Source organism: Nicotiana tabacum, chromosome 17, assembly GCF_000715075.1.
Source record: "Nicotiana tabacum cultivar K326 chromosome 17, ASM71507v2, whole genome shotgun sequence".
Classification (NCBI taxonomy): domain Eukaryota; kingdom Viridiplantae; phylum Streptophyta; class Magnoliopsida; order Solanales; family Solanaceae; genus Nicotiana; species Nicotiana tabacum.
Genome location: NC_134096.1, coordinates 143391248 through 143399513, shown reverse-complemented (window position 1 = coordinate 143399513; position 8266 = coordinate 143391248). Strand labels below are relative to the sequence as shown.

At 37.3% G+C, this 8266-nt stretch overlaps 1 long non-coding RNA gene across 1 annotated transcript; it reads left to right on the top strand.

Moving 5' to 3' along the window:
• The first annotated feature begins 5061 nt into the window (after positions 1-5061).
• LOC107801537 (uncharacterized) lies at positions 5062-6724 on the top strand. The gene is made up of 2 exons (XR_001651653.2): positions 5062-5549; positions 6307-6724. It is a non-coding gene; the product is annotated as an uncharacterized LOC107801537 (long non-coding RNA).
• Positions 6725-8266: the final 1542 nt, after the last annotated feature.

Genomic DNA, 8266 nt, shown 5'->3' with positions numbered 1-8266 from the left:
TTAACCTTTTGCTTGTTTGGTGAGGTTTCAACCGAATAAAATGTGGCATGTACGTTTCAACTTACCGGATTCTTGACTTTCTAAATTCTTTGGAACGTTTGGTCATAAATTTTGTCAAAATATATTTAGGTTTTTATTTGGCAAATACATATTTGTTTATAAATTTTATTCATATTTTGGCAAACTTTCAAAACCCAAATCTCAAAACCAGCTCAAGAGCTAATTTTGGCCCAAAATATTACTATTACATTTTTTAAAAATTGTCCCAAATTTTTGTATTTTAAAAAAGAGCCCACTATTTATTATTTTGTAACAATGTTGCTTCGTCTTCTCGGTCATCTGATAGTGTATTATGTAATTCATTATAAAAATGATAATTTTGTACTAAATTTATTAATGTTCAGGACTATGGTTTGCGATAATATAATGAATGTTATTGATGAAGGTATTGTTAGGTATTTGTGATAGTTTTTAGAACTTGTGGGTATAAGACATGTTTCATGTTTATTAAAAAAAAGTGAAATATATTTTGAAAACTAATGTACTAACACATTTTCATATTCAAACCAAACTTCACCCAAATTAGATTTTTCAAACCAAATTTGGGAATCTATGGCCAAACGCTAGCTTAATCTAATTACCACATTTGATTGGGTTTTTTTCCTCAATTGTTGTTCTAGCAGTTGTCACGAATCGGAATTCCCACCCTCGGGATCGTAATGGCGCCTAACATTTCACTTGGTAGGCAAACCAATGTTAGAAGAGTTTTAAACCATTTTCAACAAATCAAATTAACTGATGCCAATTAAATTGAAATAACTGTAATAGAACTGAAATAAAGTGCGAAAAGTCAAAACAACCGAAATATCTAAATACAACTTAAAACTGGTGTCACAAGTGTACGGGCGACTAGAATAATACATACAATGGTCTGAATGAAAGTAAACTGTCTAGAAAGAAGTAAAACAGCTAGGATAAAGTAGAAGGGACTTCAGGGTTGCGGACGCCGAGCAGCTGTACCTCAAGTCTCTGTCAAATGTCCGATCCGAACTATCTACTGACCGCCGCTAGAACCGACTCCAAATTTTGCACAAGAAGTGCAGAGTGTAGTATGAGTACAACCGATCCCATGTACTTTGTAAGTGTCGAGCCTAACCTCGACGAAGTAGTGACGAGGCTAAGGCAGGTCACTTACAATAACTTGTACGCGGTACAATAATAATGACATGAAAGGAAATACGAGGAAATAAAGCTGTTAACTCTTGACAATAACCTCAATCCTCGGAAACCAATAAAACCAGAAATACAGATTCTCATAATCTCGTACGAAAACATCGAAGCCAATGCAATACAACGAGTAATACTAAAATACATAAATTGTTGCGGCGCACAGCCCGATCCCACCGTTCAAACACAATCCTCCTTTATTCCTCCATGTAAATGTCAATAATAACAAGTAAAATATATATTGCGGCGCGCAACCCGATCCCACTATATAATTAGAATCAATATCAGAATCCTTACTTATTTCACCATATCAATCCTCCCTTATTTCACATGTTGCGGCGTACAACCCGATCCCACCATATCAATATCAATCCTCCCTTATTCCACCTATTGAGACGTGCAACCCGATCCATAAATACAAATCAATTAATGAAATCAATTCAACAACCCGAATCATAAGAATATCTACGATTAACGAATATGAGAGTAAAACCATAAAGGGAAATCTCGTATCAAATCAAGAATTTCTAAAATTAATACTAAGGAGCAAGACAAGTCAGTTAAATGATAACTAAAGGGTACAAGTAAGTCAATTAAGGCAAATAATAATTAAATCATGGGAGCATGGGAGAAACTAACATTTTAATACGTGAATGATAAGTCACAAGTAGCAAATTAAGGCATGTGAAACAATTAAATCATGTAACAGTTAACATATGCAATAAAATATTTAATGAAATATGGACAAGCATGGAAACAAGTATTTTGACGGCGTATATACACTCGTCACCTCGCATATATGCCACTACACATGAATTTCACATAGCACATAGCTCAAGGGTTCCTAATTCTCTCAAATCAAGGTGAAACCCAACACTTACCTCGCTCCGCAAGCAAATCAAAGCTCTATCGGGGACTTTTCTCTAAAATCCACCTCCAAACCAATCGAATCTAACCATAATCGACTCAACCACATCAAATAATGCTAGGAAAATCAATTATAATATATAAAGTTAAGATCTTTACACCTTTCCCAAAAAATGAACAAAAGTCAACCCCTGGCTCGCTTGGTCAAAACCCGAAATTCGGACCAAAACTCATTTATCCATTCACCTCCGATCCCGATTATATAATTAATTTCGAAATCCAACCCCAATTTGAGGTCTAAATTCGAAATTTATAAAAATTCCCAATTCTTCCCAAATTCCTAATTTTCTACCATGAAAGAATAACGATTAAAGCTAGAAATTAATGGGTGATGATGGAAATGTAAGAAAATAAGTTAAAGTATATTAGCCTATGAAAAGGTGATGAAATTTCTCCTCCAAATCGCCTCTAGGTCGAGCTCTAATGAAAAGATGGTGAAAAATGGGTGAAATCCTGATTTTTAGGAGTTTAAATGACTGGGCGTCAGGTGTTCATCGCGTTCACGAGACACCTGACGCGTTCGCGAAGAGCACTGCCCTGATGACCATCGCGATCGCGACATACTCTACGCGTTCTCACAAGCTTATCCCACCTCGCTTTCGCGAGCGGGGTAGCGGTCGCGCAGAGTAATGGTTCCATACCCTAGTTCTCCTTCCTAACCCTACGTGTTCGCGAAGGAATGGCTGCGTTCACGAAGGGCAGACCCCCTCACTGCTCCGCGTTCATGACCATCTCTTCGCGTTCGGGAAGAACAATTCCTCCCCAATCCCAATTTACTCTTCGGGATCGCGGGAGTATCTTCGCGATCGCGAAGAAGCATGCACCAGAAACTAGTAGAAGCTAAACCAACATTTCATTAAGTTTAAAAATATCCGTAACCTATCCGAAACTCATCCGAGCCCTCGGAGATCCAAACCAAACATGCACACAAGTTCAAAAACATCATATGAACTCGCTCGCGCGATCAAAACACCAAAATAATAATTGAAACTACGAATCAGACACTAAAACAAATGAAATTTTCAAAGAAACTCAAGAACTTTCAATTTCTCAACCGAAAGTCTGAATCACGTCAAATCAACTCTGTTTTGCATCAAATTTTGTAGACAAGTCACAAATACTTAAACAAAGCTATACCAAGTTCCGGAACTGAAATCCGAACCCGAAAGCAGCAAAGTCAAACTACGGTCAAACTTATAAATTCTTTAAACTTTTAAACTTCTAGTTTTCGATAAATTACGAAAAATAAAGTTAGGGACTTTCAAATTCAATTCTGGGCATACGCCTGAGTCCCAAATCACGATACGGATCCATGGGACCGTCAAAATACTTATCCGAGTTCGTTTACTCAAAATGTTGACCGAAGTCAACTCAAATGAGTTTTAAGGCACAATTTTACTTTTTCATCAATTTTCTCATATAAACCTTCCAAAAAAGGACACGGACTGCGCACGCAAATCGAGAAAGTCTAAATGGAGCTATTCGAGATCTGAGAACACAAAAACGAAGAGTAATAACTATAAATGACCTATCGGGTCATCATATTCTTCACCTCTAAAATAAACGTTCGTCCTCGAACGGACATAAAAAAGTACCTGGACTGGTAAAAAGGTATGGATATCTACTCCGCATGTCTGAATCAAACTCCCATGTGACTGCCTCAATCGGCTGACCTTCCCACTATACTCGAACTGAAGGATAACTCTTAGACCTCAACTGTGAGACCTGTCGGGCTAGAATAGCCCTACGGCTCCTCCTCATAAGTCAAATCCTTGTCCAATTGGACTGAGCTAAAATCTAACACATGGGACGGATCACCGTGATACTTCCAGAGCATGGACACATGGAACACCAGATGGACTGCTGATAAACTAGGTGGCAACGCGAGCTTGTAGGCCACCTCACCCACTCTCTCAAGAATCTCAAAGGGTTCGATGTACCTAGGGCTCAACTTGCCCTTCTTTCCAAACCTCATCACACCCTTCATGGGTGAAGCCTAGAGAAATACCGTCTCTCCAACCATGAATGCAACATCACGAACTCTACGGTTGGCATAACTCTTCTGCCTAGACTGTGCGGTGTGAAGTCGATCCTGAATAATATTGACCTTATCCAAGGCATCATGTACCAAATATGTACCCAACAACCGAGCCTCCCCTGGCTCGAACCATCAAACTAATGAACGACACCGCCTCCCCTATAATGCCTCATAGGGAGCCATCTTAATGCTCGATTGGTAGCTGTTGTTGTTGGCAAACTCCGCAGGTGGCAAGAACTGATCCCAAGAACCCCATGTGAGCACGTAATTTTTTTCCTACGAATATACTCCTACAAAATTCACAAAAAATAAATTTTCTAATTATTTTTGATTTTTTATAGAATTTCTAGGAATTTCTTTTGATTGTTTCTTTGCATTTAGTAGCATTTTTTTGTGCATATTTATTATCTTAAAGTCATAGAAAAACCATAAAAATCTTCAAACCTTCATTCCATATAATTTTAGGTTTAATTGCAGTTTTATGAATTAATTACTTATTAATTGTAGAATTAATACATGAAAATTACAACAAAAATACATTAGTAACGTCACATGCCTTATTAGTTAATTATTAGAAAATAGGTAAGTAGGTTTAATTTTGTAAATTATATTTAAGTTAGGATTTAATTTAGGATTTTTCTTAATTAGTTTAGAATTTAAAATCAAAGGAAAAAAAAGAGAAACAAAGAAAGGAATTAAGGAGTTAGTTTGGTTTTACTTAGAATTGGGCCAAAAGCAATTTCAGTGGCCCAAATTTGCCCACAAATCTCGCCCAATCCAATTACCCTACCCGGTCGAGCCTTCAAACACCCCAAACGCCCGTTTTTGCGCCCTTTGATCTCATTCCTTGGTTTGATCATCATCCAACGGCTGAGAACTAGCTCTCCCCTTCCCTTAAAAGTGTCCGAATTAGACCCTAATCCCCCTTCCCCCCCAAAGACCTCTCAAACTCATCTCTTTCCTTTATCTCTCAAAGACCCCTAAACCCTAGCCGTCACTACTCCCAAACCTATCTTCCGTCGGCGGCCAACCACCATTTGGTCTCAACTTTTCACCAGATACTCCCCAACTCTTACTCAATCCAAATCCCTTATCCATTTCCTTTTAATCCGTCTCAAGCATGACCAGTAATAGATCTAAAATTCCAAAAAGAGGAGCTTAAACTGACTCTTCCTTGTTTAATTCTCAAGCGACGACTCGTTTTGATTCGAAACCTGCACTGGCTGATTGCTCTTGATGAGTGCAATCGATCGATGTTGGTTTTGATTCATTCCAAAATTATCAGAATACGGTCAAGTCGCCGTCAACAGGTTTGAAGTTGACATTCTTATGTCCTAGCAGTCGTTTGCCTTAGTGGGTATTTCCCTTTTCTTCTTTTCTTTTTTCTTTTCTTCTTTTTTTTAATTGTTTAATTTCTGATTAATTAATGAGTTTCACCTCGGATTGTTTGTTAAAATAGATTAATTAACACATATGATTAAGCTTAACTAAAAATATGTTTAGTCAGTCTTTGAGTGCATTCTTGCTAATTCCTTAATTACAATTAAGTTTCAGTTTGCTGCAACTTTGTTCTGTCTTGTCGGGTGGGCTTTTCCTTAAGGCCATATTTGCTTTGCTTTGGGCCATTGGTCCAGGGCATTTGGCCCAGACTCAATCAAATATCTCACTTCTAGAAGGGAATAGAAGGGAGTGCTTTGCAAAGGGATCAAACTTTAGGGGATTTAGGAGTCAAAAAAAATAAAAGAAAATGGGGGATAAGGATAAAGAATTAACAGTAGATAGGTAGCTGGCATTTTTTCAGTTACAGATATTCCCTCCCATCTCTCATTTCCCCTGATTTCATGCTGAATTATTCCTTCTCTTAACAGACCCTCCCTCATTTTTAAAACTCAAACTGTTGACTGTATGGTTGGATTAAAACTCAAACTGTTGAATGTTTGTTGGTAGTTCATCACTTGTTGTTAGCATGCTATTCTTTAAATTAATAGTTTGTGCTTGAAATAACACTAGCAGTGATAAATATATGTCTAATTTGGTTGTTTCTTTGATTGGTGGTTGTGTGCAATGAGATTGGTTTGAAAAGCTAGCCCAATGGCTATTCTTTTGTAAATCAGGGTGTGAAGGAGAAGGAAGCATATGACTCAGAAATGGCTACTCTCGTGAAGGGTTGATGCAATGGAATGCCTAAGACTATATTTTTTTTAACTCAGTAATTGTATCATTCTTGTTAGGTTTTCACTATAATGTAAAATTATTAACTCTTTAGTTATGTATTCCCTGAAAATTGGCAGAATTATCTAGTCAAAATCAGATTCATGTTAGTATTAATGATTAGTGGAATTGATTTAAAGCTCTGAACCTTGGTGACCTACAGATTTGGGCTTGTTTCAAGTAAGCCCAAAAGGGTTTGACATGTTTACCCCTGCAGGCCTACTAGCTAGTCAGCCCAATTACAGCATGACTAGTGGCTCAATGTATCGATGTCTATCTGCTAATTGATTCGAAATAATCATTTGTGTTATTATAGTTTAATTCAAAATTCAACAACATCCACCAATTTTAGATTCATTGTTTTCTGATGATTTCCTTTTGAAAGAATATGTTAGGCTTTGGGCTAGGTATATTTGTTAGGAGAAGTAAAGCTATTGATTTTCTTTTGAATGATTGAGTTTATAAAAAATATCAGAATTTCTTTGATCAACGTTATCAGCCTACTTCTTAATGCATATCCTTTCTTGTCAACAATGGTTCAAAAGTCCATAACCTTCATCAAAATCTCAAACCATAGGGCCAAATTGAATAATATCAAAGCATCGTAGTTTGCTTTAGGGGCGAATATTAAACCATCTTGGTCATGAGTACGGTTCCCGTGGCATGGTCACGATACATAAACCCCAACTCAAATGCGCGTTTCACGCGACCTGACCTCAATTTCAAACAATAATAATACATGTTGTAGATTGCGGGATCGTTTCACGTGATGCGATTCGTAATATGTACAAAAACAAACTAGTGCGCAATATCGCGACTTGTTCAAATAAATCTTATAAATACTAAAAGCGAGTGAAATAATTAAAAATTGGTTAGAAAGTTAAAAATGCACAATAGGATTTAAACATGTAATAAATCAGATAGTTAGACCAATTATTAATAGTTAAGCGACTGTGCTAGAACCACGAAACTCGAGAGTGCCTCACACCTTCTCCCGGGTTAACAGAATTCCTTACCCGATCTTCTATGTTCGCAAACCATAAAAATAGAGTCAATTTCCTCGATTTGGGAATTTAAAATAAACCAGTGACTTGTGACACCATAATAATTATCCCAAGTGGCGACTCTAAATTAAATAAATAATCTCATTTCGAATAATGTCACTTTAATTGAAAAAACTCCCTATTCCCTATCCCTTGGGAAAAAAGAGGTGTGACAGCTCTAGCGACTCTGCTGGGGGTATGAACCCAGAATATCTGATTCAGGGTTCAGAGTTCGAGCTTAGATGACTTTTATTCTTGGCTTTTGTTTATTATCAGATTTTATGTATTTTGGCCGAATGTGCTAATTACCGCTCTTTACCTGTCACGACCCAATTTCGCCTATAGGTTGTGATGGCGCCCAACACTACAGCTAGGCAAGCCAACTAATAAGTCAAACATACATTGGTTAAACTTTTATTCCAAGAATATAATAAAATACCAATTTCTACTAATGTGTGTGCCAAGACCCGGTGTCACAAGTGCATGAGCATCTAGTAGATTATACAAAACTCCAAATACTGTCTGAAATAAAATAGACAGAATAGAAATATCAGAAGAGACACTGGTAGCTGTAGAACGGCTCAGAAAGGCAGCTCACCACTAGGCCTCGGGATGACGTGGGTATGTGATGATAGGTCCTCCACTAGTACATGTCTCAGATCCTACACAAAAAGTGCAGCAAGTGTAGTATGAGTACGTAAACAACGTGTGCCCAGTAAGTATCAAGCCTAATCTCAAAGTGGTAGAGACGAGATGGCCGACTTTGACACTCACTATAGGTCAATAATAATTGAAATAAAACTAAGATATTTAAATCAGC